We start from the raw sequence: 15295 nt of genomic DNA, 5'->3' as shown, positions 1-15295 counted from the left end.
CCTTAAAAATTCCATTTAACACTAAATGCATTATTAGTCACAGCAAGCACCTCAAATAGAATGTGAATATATACACTTTGTTGTCATTAATTGTCTCTACCTAGAAAGATCATGGCTTTATCTGAGACTTCCACAATGACAAATACATGCTTAGAAAACACCACATCAGTTCTTGTGTCAAGACAGAACAAACAAACAAACAAACAAACAAAAAACTTCGTACTGGGCTGGCACAGCAGGAATTTCAGGCCGCAGTGCATACAAAGACACCAGCTGGGTGCCAAGATTGGCGCCAAAGTCATTAATATAATTTGATCTTGCTCTTGTTTAAAACATTTTAGTTGTACCAGCTGGTAGAAAATGCTTATAATTGAGTAAAATTGTGTTCTTTACTATTCCAAAGCAAACCTTAACTCATTTATAGATTGGCTAATGGACAAAATCTAAGACTTAACCAAGCAAGTAGAACACCAAAGGCAGGACCTACAGCCTACAAAACTACTCTTCTCACAGAGGTAACTGCATGGAGGAGACTGGATGGTCCTCCATACATAACATTTCCTACCAACAGAAAGCTAATATCAAGCACCACCAGAGACAGGATGAGTACTTCAGAGAATGTAAAGCCAATACTGAAAATGTAATTACCCCTGCCCACCCATCAACATAATGTGCAGTTTAACTTAACTCATGACTTGACATCATCATGCTGAAAACATCTCCACTCCTTCAGTGGCAGACACAGCATAAAGATGTCAGCACATGAGAGAAATTGAACTATATGTTATGAGTGGCAGGGCTGATAGCAGTACAAGGCTGATTTCAGTAGCAGCTAAATCTTTCTGATAATATATTGCTATGCTAAAAGACACCGAAGAGTACAGACTCAGAGACAGATGTATTTAAGCAAAAGATGCGGGTGGTGGTTTGGATGATACTGTACAACCATCACCACCAAATGTGTGACCAGGCTTGTGAGTGCACATCATGCAAGTCTTAGGCCCAGCATGCTTTCTTGATGCACATCTGAAGCACCCATTACTACATAATGTAAGTAAGTAGTAATATTTAAATTGTGCGGAAAGGAACATTTCAGATGTGTGCCAAGGAGTGTGTGTGGGGGCGGGCGGGAAATAGGCTTTGCTTCACTCACCTTCCCCCCAGATGTTTGATGAAATGTTGCTGGGAATGCCATCTGTGCTCCCACATGATCCATCTCCAGAGAACAGGGATTATGCATCTCATCCTCCAGGAATCCTACACTACCCCGCCCAACATGCATTGGGGAATGCCTCCAGGGCACGAGTGCTCTAGGTGCTCAGTCTCTGTGTCTCCTTGAGCTGAACACAATCCAAGGAGTCACATGATCAGGAAGCTTGGGTCAAGGGAGCACTTTCTCCCTTAACCCTGAATATGGGCTGGGCTAAAAAGTTGGGCTAGGCAACACTGTCCCACTGGGATCAGGCCTGATCCCAGCAGATCTCATAGGCTTCCCTAGCCTGGGTTAGGCTGTTTGTGAGAAAAGAGAGAGAGAAAGAGAGAGAGAGAGAGAGAAGGAAAAGAAAACTGTTGCAGGAGAAACGAGGGAGGGGGAGGAGAACAGCACAGTTAAAGAAGCTGATGACAACATTAATTTGAGCAAGTTGTTCTAGTAGGATCTCTACAACTGTTCTAAATTTGGTTCAAATTGAGGTCCACAAGTTAGATCTTTTGCACCTCAAGTGTTCACATGTCTGCCATCATGGATCGGGGTGGATGTCATCATTACAAACTACACCATTGAGGTGTCCCTGTGTGTCACTCACTACGACTGTACCTAATTTGGTTCAAATCAGTTACAGAGTCCACAAATTAGCCCGCTTATGCCTCAAAAGTTCACACGTCTGCCATCCTGGATCGGGGTGGATGACATCATCACAAACTATGGCACTGAGGTTTCCCAATGTGCCCCTACAGCTGTAGCAAATTTGGTTCAAATCAGTTAGGTGGTTCACAAATTAGCCCAATTATGCCTCAAAGTTTATGCATCTGCCATCTTGAATTGGGGTGGATGACAGCATCACAAACTATGCCACTGAGGTGTTCTTTTGTGTCACTCACTACAACTGTACCTCATTTGGTTCAAATTGGTTAGAAAGTCCAGAAGTTAGCCCATGTGCGTCTCAAATGTTCATGCATCTGCCACCTTGAATTGGTGTGAATGACATCATCACAAACTATGCCATTGAGGTCTCCCTATGTGTCCCTACAACTGTGCTTGGTTTGGTTCATATTAGTTCAGGCACTGCGAAGTTGATGGGTGGGGGGAGCACACACATGGAAACACATAATGCCGGGTAATCTCATAAGCCTACTGGAAAGTAGGCTAAAAACAGCAAATCCAAAAGAGAAAAGACACTGTTGTAAATGATTAATGTTTGCTTCTCCTGCAATCTGAAAATCAAAACATGAACATAGTGCAGATCTATGTGCTTCACTTTTTAACAGGAAGAGCCATTTTGGAAACAAGAAACTGGGTACAGAGAGATGGGGCAAATGCATAGCACACATATGTGGAGGACACACACTTCATCATTCCAAATCCTCTCCTGTCAAAGTGGCTTTTCCTGTTCAAAAAGGCTTGTCAGTTTAACATTACATGCATTTAAAGTAACATGTAGTTGATACAGGGGCTGATTTTGATGATACTCTGACTGACTCTCTCAGCCCTGTGGGGGAGGCTTGTGGGTGTCCACATTTGTCTGGCATGGCACTTGATCTGAACCATTCCCTGAACTCGGGCAGTGGTGGGATGGTGTCAACTGTGGGGCGATGTGTTCCCACTACTCCCCCACATGTTTAGGACTGGCAGCTACATTATACAAACCATCCCTAAGTGTGATGCTTTTGCATGACCAGAACTTCCACTTTCTTATGCCCCTCAAGTTAGTTACTGCATATTCCATTATTTTTAGAGCCAATTGCCAAGAGTACGTGTGGATGTCATGGTTCCTTCAAGCCCTGAGTACTTTAGAGACTTCATACTAAGGATTTTGAAAGAAACTGCAATGTAATAAAAACAAACAGTTCATTAAGGTAAAGGGCATTCCAAAGCTACACAGTATGGGGTTTCCTGGGAAACAAACCAAGAGTACACATATTGCCCTGGGCCTAGGAAAAAGTTTACTATATGGTTGCCTCGACAACTAATTAGGTACCCCTGAAAAGTGGAGCTTTGACCTTGTTGAGTGTCTCAACTGATTATGCCTTGGAGCTAGTGCTGCTGCTTCCCATGGTCATCTGGGCACTAACTGGGGCAAGCATTTGTGTTAATATAGCAGAATACAACTTAGCTCTCTTCCCAGGCTTGATGCTCAGCTCTGACACTCATAAACCTGGCCTGCCAGGATCACAGACACTGGGAATTAGAATGACCTTCCTCACTTCCTAAGAATTACTTTTGAGTGGCAGTCCAGGTTGTGGGAAAACATACACACACCACTCATTCCCAGTTCTTTAGGCTGCAATGACACTGAATATTTGCACCTTTGCTGCTGTGATTTAAACTCTGCTAGACGCTACTCAGGCATGACTGTTTGGCAGCTGACTGGGTGTTACAGCTCACAATGAAAAATCTGTGGCGTGCCTCTAGAGAAAGTGCCTTCCCTAATTTTTATGAATAGGCTGAAGCTTGTCCTGTAGATTGCAAAACTTGTGTTGATCCCACATCAACTATGCATGTTACTTGGAAGCTGTGTGGGTTGTGTGTGTAGGTTGTGTACACACGTAAATATACGTTTGTACGCTTGTGTGTGCATTGCAAAGATTTGATGTATTACTTGAGCATATAAGATCCATAAAATATGGGCTTGCTCTTCAAGTTAATGTAACTAGAGGCCAAATCACATAGAAGGTTATGTATAATTAAACATACTAGCTGAACCCGCACAGAGCATCTGTGCGGTAGTTTACTTCCTTTTGGGGGTTAGTTGGGAGAATTTGTTTGGCTGGTCCTCCCACAGCTCTCTCACTTGCTCTGTCCCCCCCCCACGCCTCTCTCGCTCGTGCTCTCTCCCCTGCGCGCCTCTCTCGCTCACGCTGTCTCTCCCCCACGCTCCTCTCTCGCTTGCGCTGTCTCTCCCCCGCGCGCCTCTCTCGCTCGCGCTGTCTCTCCCCCGCGCGCCTCTCTCGCTCGCGCTGTCTCTCCCCCCGCGCCTCTCTCGCTCGCGCTGTCTCTCCCCCGCGCGCCTCTCTCGCTCGCGCTGTCTCTCCCCCGCGCGCCTCTCTCGCTCGCGCTGTCTCTCCCCCGCGCGCCTCTCTCGCTCGCGCTGTCTCTCCCCCGCGCGCCTCTCTCGCTCGCGCTGTCTCTCCCCCGCGCGCCTCTCTCGCTCGCGCTGTCTCTCCCCCGCGCGCCTCTCTCGCTCGCGCTGTCTCTCCCCCGCGCGCCTCTCTCGCTCGCGCTGTCTCTCCCCCGCGCGCCTCTCTCGCTCGCGCTGTCTCTCCCCCGCGCGCCTCTCTCGCTCGCGCTGTCTCTCCCCCGCGCGCCTCTCTCGCTCGCGCTGTCTCTCCCCCGCGCGCCTCTCTCGCTTGCTCTGTCTCCCCCCCCACCTTCCTCTCTCGCTCACTAGAGTCTGCGGCCACCACCGGTCGCCAGGCCAGGCCAGACCCGCCAGCGTGGGCCGGCCAATTCTCCTCCTCCTGGGTGTGCCAGCCAATCAGCTGGGCTGCCGGGATGCATTTTCCCCAGGCACACCTAGGAGAAATATATATATATAGATTGCACTTGGCCTCCCACTAGAAAGGACCATATTGATAGGCACTGGCACATCTTTATGGGGCAGGCCCATTTTCATGTTTTGTCTACGTTTGGTAATAATGTACTCTCTCAAGCTACACAGCCACAACAGCTGGTCAGTTCTGCAATTGAATGGCAGCAGGTGGGGAGAGACAAATGTTCCTGGGTCCCCAGAATCTGATGGATGACAGCTTGCTCTTTGCTCTACTTTGTGCCTCAGTGAAGAAGATGCGGGGAGCAGGATCCATCTTCATTTTTTGTCCAGGACCCATTCCAACCTGACTGCAAGTATGAGACATTCAGTAATGATTCAAAAGAAAGTATTAGGGCATGGAACCGGCTAGTCTGATTCGGTTCAAGTCTGAACTGGACACAAACCAGACCGGGCCTGTTCGGTCTGTCACCCCCTTGAACCTCCCGGGTGTGTGTGTCACAAACCAGTTTTTAAAAATCTTACCCCATCAGGAGGGGGTCTCCAAGGCAGCGGGTGAGCAGTCTGTGGAGGTTCCCCTCCCCCTGATGGCCATAAAAAAATGGCCTCATTCAGCTGTTCTTTGGCCCATTCAGGCCTTTACCCTATGTGGTGGCCATTTTGGAGGCCTCCACACCTGCACAATAGGCCTCTGTGTGGCCTGGGTTGGTGAAGAATGGTCAAACAGAGCCATTTTTGATGGTGGGAAGGTTGGTGGGGGGAGGGGGAACCTCCACGGACCTCCGCCGCCTCAGAACCCCCCCCCCAGAAGAGGGTGAGTTTAATCTTTTTTTAAAAACATTGTTCGCAAACCTCCCGAACGGGCCGGAGGGGGTTCAGTACGGTGTCAAGCTCGGCCCCAAGCCTTCAAACCAAACCAGTTCAACTTCAGACTGGTTTTGAACCGTTTGAACATCCCTAGAAAGTATTCCAACTAGTTTGACCTTAGACTGGAGTCAAGCCTTGAATCAATCAATTAAAGAACTACACTGGCTGCCAATACGTTTCTGGGCAAAATACAAGTTGCTGGTTATTACCTATAAAGCACTAAACAGCTTAGGCCCTGGGTATTTAGGAGAACATCTTCTTCACCATGAGCCTCACTGCCTGTTGAGATAATTTAAAGAGGTTCACCTGCAGTTGACGCCAACACGTTTGGCAGCTACTTGGAAACGGGCCATCTCTGTTGCTGCCCCTTGACTTTGGAATAAGAGTCTTTCAATCTCTGGCAACTTTTAAAAAGCTGCTGAAGACACATTTTTTCACCCAGGCTTTTACTTAGATTTATATTTTAGATTTTTAATGTTAATGTTTAAATGATTTTAATTCTTTGATTTAGCCTGTTAATGGATTTTAATTGTTTTTATTTGCTGTATATATAAATCAAATTAAATCAATAAAGTAAGTAAGTAAATAAAATAAATAAATAAATAAATGCTTTCTACAGATTTGGGGGCCCCACAGCAATTGGTCCACCAGAAACCTTAGAGAACTGCTCTGCTGTGACCACATAAAGGCTATGAGCACAGAAATGGACTCAAGAATCATCAGTGGGCAATTATGAGGGCCCTGAGGCTGGAGAAACTGATCAGCAACATTCTCCCTGCATTGTATTCCAGAGTAGCAACAGACAGAAAGTAGATTGGGATATACAGTAGAACCTTGTTATTTGCAGTTCCACTTATTCACAGGTGTCTAATTGACACCCGTTTTCATTATCCATAGATACAAAGGGGTTAAATCCACGTATCCACAGTTCCTAGAGGGCCAGAAGTAAATGCAGAGGTAACTTCCCACCGCCATTTTGTGAGGAGGAGCCATTTTGTGGCTCTTTAAAAAAAAAACACACACACAACCTTCCCCCATGATTTTTCGTGGTTTGGGGGGGCATTTCGTGGGTGTGGCGGCATTCCTGGGTACATGGGAGCATGTTACAGTAAACAGTTTACATTATTTTCATGGTTTTTCCACTGTTTTTAGCATTTTAAAAAAATGCATTTTAAAAAACCATTTCCCCCCATTACGGAACCTAACCCCCATTTCCCCGTAGGCATAATGCCTTGTTACGGTTTCGTTACTCGTGGTAGTGAGTGAGGAATGAAACACCCATGATCAACGAGATTTTTACAGTGTTAATAGATCACTAGGTGATTTGTGGTAGGTCAGCAAGGGTTTCCAGCTCCCAAGTGCTCCCTCCTCCATTTAATTAAGCTGCTGAAAGCCTGGGTAAAAGCCAGTAGTAGACTTTTGTGTGAAAGGATTGGGAGCACAGTTCTGATACTAAAATTTAGTCATTCATTCAATTTATTCACTGCCCTGCCTGAAGTGGCTCAGGGCAGTTTACATTAAAATCAAAAACACAGAATAAAACAAAACATTTAAAATCAAGAAACATTTAAACCAGATTAAATCTTATTAAAACTAAAGTTAAATCAAGATGATATTAAAAGCCAACCTGAAGAGATTTTTTAAAAATATATATATTATATCCCGCTCTTCCTCCAAGGAGTCCAGAGCAGTGTACTACATACTTAAGTTTCTCCTCACAACAACCCTGTGAAGTAGGTTAGGCTGACAGAGAAGTGACTGGCCCAGAGTCACCCAGCTAGTTTCATGGCTGAATGAAGATTTGAACTCGGGTCTCCCCGGTCCTAGTCCAGCACTCTAACCACTACACCATGCTGGCTCCCTTTAAGGCTCCCACGAAGGCCACAGTCCATCATGTGGAGCCCATTCCACAAGCGAGGGGCAGCCACAGAAAAGGCCCTAGTACTAGTTGGTCTGTCTTTTAATAGTACATCAAGGTCCACCAGCTGAAACCAGGTGCAAAATAGTGGCTATGGGGTTAGGGGGGCAGAGAAACACAAAACAGATCCCATAGTCTGAAGCATACTCTTGCATACTGTGGCTCACTTTGCCCAAGTTAACTGTATCACAGTTGGTTTTTTAAAAACATATTTACTTTTATTCTTAATCGCAAAAATACGGTTTAATGGAGGAAAACATTCTATGCCCTAAGAGAGTAAAATTGCTGGAACTTTCTTTCTTACCAATAAACATTTGTCGAATAATACAGCTATGCATATTAATTTCATTACTTTTACATTTTACTTACAACTATTCTTTTTCCTAAGGCTTGCAGTCATGCAGTATGTGATGTCCAACCAGTTCTGCTCATGTGGCTATGACTACATGAATCTCACTAAAATTAATGGCCATGAGCAAGATCACTGTATTAACGTTTAAAGGTAATGGTTAGAGCCAGGCCTAGTGCTAGGAAAGTAGAAAAGAGTTAAGCCCTAGTTCCTTTAATAAACATCATGAACATATTTTCTTAGAGCCTAGAAGTTAGAATGCTACATTTCATATTAATTTTGCTCTAGGCAAGAAGCAGTAGCTTGATAATACATAAAGCAGTGTGCCAGGCATTTTATAAAGCACTGTTAAACAAGGACATTTTATTTTTATTTTCAAGTTATTATACAGAACCTAATAAATATTTTTTCCCCTTTCAATTGAGGCTGGTTGCTGTTAAAGGAAAGGTAACTAAACAGAAATGAAATGTCTCAGGCTTAGTGCCCATAACATTCATTTATAGAGCTACAGAATCGTGTCAATTTTTTTTTTAAGGGAAAAGGCTAACATTACTACTCCTAACAGTACTATTGAATTAAATCTATATATACACACATACATAAAATCATAGGAAGTTATAAAAATGTTGGCAGAGATACTCTATATCCACATAGGAAAATACAAGGATATAAGATTATTAATAATGCTTATATTTTTAATATGAAAATACAGCATCTTTGCCAAGTGGCTTAGAATTTTTGGTGATAACATTAATACAAAACAGACTATTTTTATCCGCTTTTATCTGGTCTTAAAGGAAGCTTCCATGCTTCCAAGCCATTTAGCTTACCATATCACTCCAGCTCTATAACAGGAGAATGCATAGCTGCCAAACTAATATTTGCTACAGGTTCTTCTTCAGCAGCAGTAGTAGTAGTAGCAGTAGTCGGTCAAGAGGCGACTTCCCCAATCCTTGCCTCCATAGCCTTGCTTAAATCCATATAAACTTAAATCAATTAACATCAGCCTATGAGAGCTATGCCGAAGGATACTGACAGTTATCTTATTCTGCCACAAGACATGAAGCATATAATGATTATAACAATGGTTCATCTAGTACACCATCTAATTTGTGATATCAAAAAAACCCCAAAAAACCCACCCGAACATTTGTTATGTTCGATGAAGTAACAAAATTTAGTAGGGATGTGCACTGAAATCTGAGGACAAATAAATTTGAATCGAACCGGACAGATTTGATCATTTTGACCTCAAATTGAATCACCCTTGGTCTCAATGGTGATTCTAGAAGTCTAATTGAATTGGCCATGATTTAATTAAATAGATGTGTTGATTCAAAGCACCATTTTGTTTGCCCGTTGTACTGCTTCTGATTGGTTTTTTGGCACTGACTACCGATTGGCTGGATAACTCCTTGATTCTTCATTGGCTAGTTATGTTTCAAATCTATGGTTGGCATGGACAGCTGTGCCCCCATTGGCTGGAGGGAGGGATGAGGAACAGGGGTGATAGAAGGAAGAAATTTCAAAATGAATATAAGGGGACTCTCAGAGGCAGCCTGGCATTGCCTTTTCTACCTTTGGGAAGAGGAGGACTCCTCTTGAAATATACTGCATTGCTGCCTGCCAGCCTGCCTGCTACATAGGATCAGACTGCTGCTGCCTGCTGTGTGGGATCCTGCCTGCTGCTGCCTGCCTGCTCAGAAAGGATTTTTGAAATCACTGTGAAAAAATCACTGACTCTGAGCAGCTTAGGGCTCTTGTCCTGATTCCTGCTGTGCCAGCCAGGTCTTTTTGTGGACTGCTGGAAAGACAGAGCCTGTGCCTATATGCCCCTTCCTCACCCTTCCTTTGTGTGTGGCGGAACCGTGGGGATGGAGGCAGAAGGCTGGGAGAAGCGGGTGGCTGCCTGTGGCAGATGGAGGCCCATCATGACACGGCTCATGCCAGGCGATGGTGGTGCTGACAACTCACCTGCCTGTGGCCTTCTGAAATGGCCTCTACAGGGCGACTGGGAGATCATCCCAGCTGTTGGTGAGACTTTGTGAGATGCTAGGAGCCTGGATGGTCTGAGGGGGCCCTTCTGGGGCATGGAAGCCCCTGAACTCGAGGGGAGAGAGGACACAACTGCTGTTTTATTTTAAATAGTACCAGCACCTAGTGACTTAACTTGGTGCTGTGCTCCCCCTTTATCATCTGGCTGCCCTCCAACTTTTATTTTCTCATTGTTTGGGGTGACTGGGTGCCTGTCCATGGCGCTCAGCTCCCCTCCCCCCCAGCTGTCAAGTGCCAGTGTCTGCTTCTTGGCCTTATTGCTTGCAGCTCCTTGTCAGACTTCAGCTGAAGACACCAAAAGAAGATTTCAGGTGGGTAAGCCACCCCTTTTTTTTAACCCACACATGCGCGTGAACACACCTACCCTGGTTTTTTAAGATATCTTCTGGTGTATTTTAAATAGGGCTTCGTTTGGGGGAGGAAATCTAGGTAAGTACTCGGGCTGTCAGGAGATTTGGGAGGGTAACTTAGAGAGGCCATAGACTAATTCCCTTCCCTCTTCCCATAGACTCAGACCAACATTGCTGCTTGTTCATTCAGCCCCATAAACATGCCTCCCTCCGAAATAAAGCCTGCTTCTTATTTTGAGTTTTTAATTTTTATAGCTGCTGTGTGTGTGTGTGCTACAGTGCTATAGCACTGTGTATGTGGCATAGACAGCATAAATACAGACCATCACCCAACGCCCCACACCTTTTGTAGATAGCCACTTGTGCCTTCTAACCTTGGTTAAGGGCTGGGGTTGAAAGTTGGGCTTGCGGCAGAGGCAGTGCTAGAGTAAATATCTTATTTCCATAAGGTATTTAGGTATCTAGGTGCAAAACAACTTGAGTAATATAAGTGAATATAACCATCGGCAATTATGGCTGGAGATAAAGAATAATTTGAAACATTGGCAGAATCTTCATATTTCCATGATGGGTAGGATAGCAGTAATAAAAATGAACATCCTTTCTAGGATATTATTTTTGTTTGCAAATATCTCCCTGAAGGGTGAACAGTCTATTTTCAGAAATTGGCAAAAATTGATTATAGACTGTGTCTGGATGAATAAACCACGTAGGGTTCGTAAATACAACCGCCCTGAGCCATTTTGGAAGGGTGATATACAAATCAAATAGAAGAAGAAGAAGAAGAAGAAGAAGAAGAAGAAGAAGAAGAAGAAGAAGAAGAAGTTGTTATCAAAGGAGGAGCAGGTTTACTGAATATAGGAATATACTATAATGCAGCCCAGTTAGCTACTATATCAGACTGGTATTAGGAGGAGAAATTAATTAAAGCAGAGCAGGAAGATAACAAGATCAGTTTAAAAAGTGCTCTGGAATCAAAAGAAGAAAAGATCAGAGGTATCCCCAATAATTACTACTAGTAGTACTGGAAATTAGATACTCAGTAAGAAATAAAGTAAGCAGAGGAATGTCTCTTCTGCATAACTTCTTTTATAATCCAGAAGCTTCAGATTTGGAAATGTTAGGGGACATATAAACCTGGGAGAATTTAGGTTTAGTTGAAATAAAAGATTAGTGGGAAAACGGAATTCCAATCTCATATGAACAAATAAGGGGGGAAATGGTAGGAGTTAAGCCTTGTAGACTTCATTTTCTTCAGTTACATAGTGTTGTAACAAAACTAATACAACAATTTTGGCCTTTAAGAGATTTTACACAGGCAGAACAAAAAATTTCCCTTGCTAGAAAGGTCAAATAGGGGAATGGTACAGGTTGTTACAAGAGCTGAAGGATAAGCCTGTTAATTATGTTACAAAATGGAATTTAGAGCTTGAGGAAGAGTTGGTCCAAGAGCAATGGGAATGGCTCTTTGAAAATAATAGGTTGATGAGTAACAGATATCTCCTAACTTACACTTCCAGCATTGACTTTGGTTCAGATTATAAATATGTTTTAGACTAACTGGAGTCAAATACCAATGGAATTAAACCTTTAAGGAGCTCTCCTTCAATGATATACTCATCAACCTATTATTTTCAAAGAGCCATTCCCATTGCTCTTGGACCAACTCTTCCTCAAGCTCTAAATTCCATGTACTTTGAGATGTGGGTATTTGCTATCTTGGACAATTTGGGATTGGACCCTGACCTCTAAAGACCTCTGACATGTCAACTTGGCTGTTATTTACACAATCACTTACATCAAAGAGAAGATCTAAGAAAAATTACTGTTTTATCAGGGCTCTATTCCTTTCTTTCAGCTCACATCAGACTCTTATTCATCACTTGAACAGAAAAGTGTAAACTTGAAGTTGACAGATGGAATGAATTAAGGACTTATTACTCCAGATATGTATCATGGTGCTATGCTCTGTGACTTGTACAGATGCCTGAGAGGGGAAATCCAACAGGTTTTGAAATATGGCACGAAATGTATGTCAGAAAAACAAAGTTGCTGATATGAATTAGTGGGATAGTTTCCCTAAATCTTGAAGTATTCTGATACATAAAATTTGGTCTACCTGGAAATATTGGACATTCAGTACAACTGCACATAAAATATAATGTTCAAACAAACCTCCCAATACAGGGTTTTAAAAAAAATGTTATCATCACTCAGTGAATCTGATATAGTCACTGAAATATAATAATGAAGGATTGTCCTATACATCATAGTATGTTCTCTAGAACTGTACACAACTAATTCTAGAATTAGTACTAGTCCTCTAGTACTGTATGCTACTTTATGGAGTTCTATGAAACAGCAGAATATAAATTTTAAAAGTAAGTAGAGTGATATAGGGAAATATAAGTGGAGAATGGAAAAGTACAAATATTCATGCATGTAAGTTGTTTATGTGATGATAAAATGAAGCAAATGGCTTTGTTTTATCATCATACACTTTCACTGCTCATGATAGTGAAAGTGGTTATCATTCAGTAGTTATCATTTTTGGATGAATATATTACGACTCATTGATTTTATAATATGAATAAAATCAATGTAACTGTGACATTCAGTTGAACGTTTTAGGCTAATTAATTATAGAATTATGCAAATAGTCCTATTATTTGTGAAAATCCTCCAAATCACATGAACATTTATTTATTTGCTTATTAAAATACTTATCTTCCTTTTCATTAAAAGTCTTCAAGGCAGCAAACAAAGCATATTTAAAACAATATGAAAACATGTGATGTAATCAAATGACACAGCAATTTTGTTTGTTCACAGCTATTTTAGAGGGAAATTAGCTACATTATAACTTATGTTTTAAACAGCAATACATGACTTGATGCATATTAAGAGACAAACAAAAAGACACATCTAGACCAAAATATGGCTTCCTTTCTGAGATGTATTAGGAATTTATTTTCTGTTATTTCTTAATTCTAATTCTGCCAAGTCCACACATTAATTTTCTCCTCAAGCTTCCCATCTACAGATCTTAAAGATATTCAAACAAGTATAAGAAGCCTTTAGGCAATAAGATGAAACAACAGCCTAAAGAGAAATCTGAGAAGAGCAACCTAAATAATAATAGGGAAAATATTTTATTCTGATTTTTTCAAAAATCCATGTTGTACTCGAGGACATCATATATAATACATTACAAAAGATTTGCTTCAAATGGCCTTGAAATCATGTTAGTCATAGATTATGATGGTATCCATAACAAGTATGGGTATACATAGAACGGAATTATCTGAAGAAAAGGAAGTGGGCTACCTAGAAATAAGCAATTAAATTATGGAAACATGTTCCTCAGTCTTTCCCTTTTATCCATTGCTTATGTTAAAGTGAGCTTCTCATTAATGCGTTCGGTGAAATATCAGATATTTATACTTCAGCCACAAAATTATATCAATGCTACAACTTTTATCCTTGAAAGTTCTGTACAAAGCACCTTCCCACATGCAGATACACACCATCACCACATGGTACACAAAACCAAATGACACCTCATAGATGGGGATGTGCACAATGTTTTGACATGAAATGGTCCATTTCGAGTATTTCAAGCTCGAAACAAAATACCCTTTAAATAAAGGGCCTGTTTTGAGCTTAGGACAAAACAACCCCATATTGACCGAAGTGTTTCAATGTTTCAAGCACCATTTTGGAGACCTGTTTTTCCCTTACTGATTGGTTTTCTGCCACTGGCTTCCAATCTCCTTGCTTCTTGGTTGGCTTGTTATCATACAAATCAAGTGTTTTGTATCTACTGTGCCTGCATTGGCGGGGGGGGGGAGGAGTGGAAACAGAAAAAGAGGGAGAATACAAAATGTATTCAAAGTTTGGGGAAAGAGTTTTCTAGACATGGTGGCAACAGGTATAAGCTAGAAAGAGTATAAACATGACTAGTAACCTTTCAGCCAATAAATAGGAGGGACAGCTGTTGGGAAGAAAGACTGGCCAGAAGTTCTGCAGAGTTTCTTCTTCCTCTGTCCCAGAGAAAACAAGAGCAAAAATGTACACAATAGGTTGAAATATGCACATTTGAATTGGTTTGTTTAGCTAAAATATGGGCTGACATATTGCATAGGTTTACACCTGCAATTCCCATTGGTCCATGCTGCTGTGAGCCTATGGCACCACCAGTGGTCTTGCATAACAGCACAATTGTGCAAATACTGAGTTTACATGTGCACTTTGGTAGCACAGTTTACAATGGAAACAGTTACAGTTTACATTGGCGGGTGTGCGACTTTAAGCATTTGCTAAATTGTGCTTTTGCACAAGATCACGGCATGCCTTAGATGTCCACAGCAGTGCGGGCCAATGGGAAATGCAGGTGTAATGCTGAACCACTTGTGGGTCAACCTGCAGCATACATATAATCCTGCAAATACACTGAAAATCCCTTAGTAATAAAAAGCTGAATTCAGAGTTGAATCTTGGTTATCCATCCAGTTTATTCTTTACTTTAAAATCCAGCCAGATTACAGATCATATACTGAGAAGAATATGAAACTTTTTTGAAGAGGGGGCAACCTATGCATTATTTATTGCTGTTATATTATTCTACATTGAAGTTGGAACTCCAGGCTGACAGCGTCCCTGAAAGCAAGCACAATAAGCATCTGACAGTGATTTAAAGCAGCCTTTTCTCCTAGAGCAGGCACACTGTAGCAACTCATGAACCAATGAGCTTGTTCCATTTTAAACTTACTTCTGATCATCTTCAGAAATTACATACTTCAAAACCAGGATATTTTCCCCCTGCATGAACAGCTGCAGGGTGACTTTAAGGTTTCTGCACTCTGTTTTCCAGAAAATGTGTATGGGGTGAAAGTCACATTCAGCAGTGTTACTGGAAGGATTGGGAGGGAGATTTTAAATATATATTTTTCCTACTTTAATACTGGAACCAATTTATTTATTTATATTAAAAAAAATTCTAACAGGTTTTCATTCTTTATTATTGTCCCTGCTCTTCTCCTCTGACCTG

The 15295-nt window shown here is 42.0% G+C and overlaps 1 protein-coding gene and 1 long non-coding RNA gene across 7 annotated transcripts in view; one reads left to right on the top strand and one right to left on the bottom strand.

Annotated features, from left to right (window-relative positions):
• Positions 1–15295, bottom strand: part of IMMP2L (inner mitochondrial membrane peptidase subunit 2) — a 753382-nt gene that overhangs the window by 25270 nt on the left and 712817 nt on the right. The window lies entirely within an intron of this gene.
• LOC128326122 (uncharacterized) lies at positions 4619–13604 on the top strand. 2 transcript variants are annotated; one of them, XR_008307855.1, is made up of 3 exons: positions 4619–5062; positions 7880–10206; positions 12104–13604. It is a non-coding gene; the product is annotated as an uncharacterized LOC128326122 (long non-coding RNA). The 2 variants fall into 2 exon arrangements; XR_008307854.1 differs by having other exon boundaries at positions 4619–10206.

This window comes from Hemicordylus capensis, chromosome 5 (assembly GCF_027244095.1).
Source record: "Hemicordylus capensis ecotype Gifberg chromosome 5, rHemCap1.1.pri, whole genome shotgun sequence".
Lineage (NCBI taxonomy): Eukaryota > Metazoa > Chordata > Lepidosauria > Squamata > Cordylidae > Hemicordylus > Hemicordylus capensis.
The sequence above is the reverse complement of the archived record's forward strand: the minus strand, read 5'-3'. Positions and strand labels throughout refer to the sequence as shown.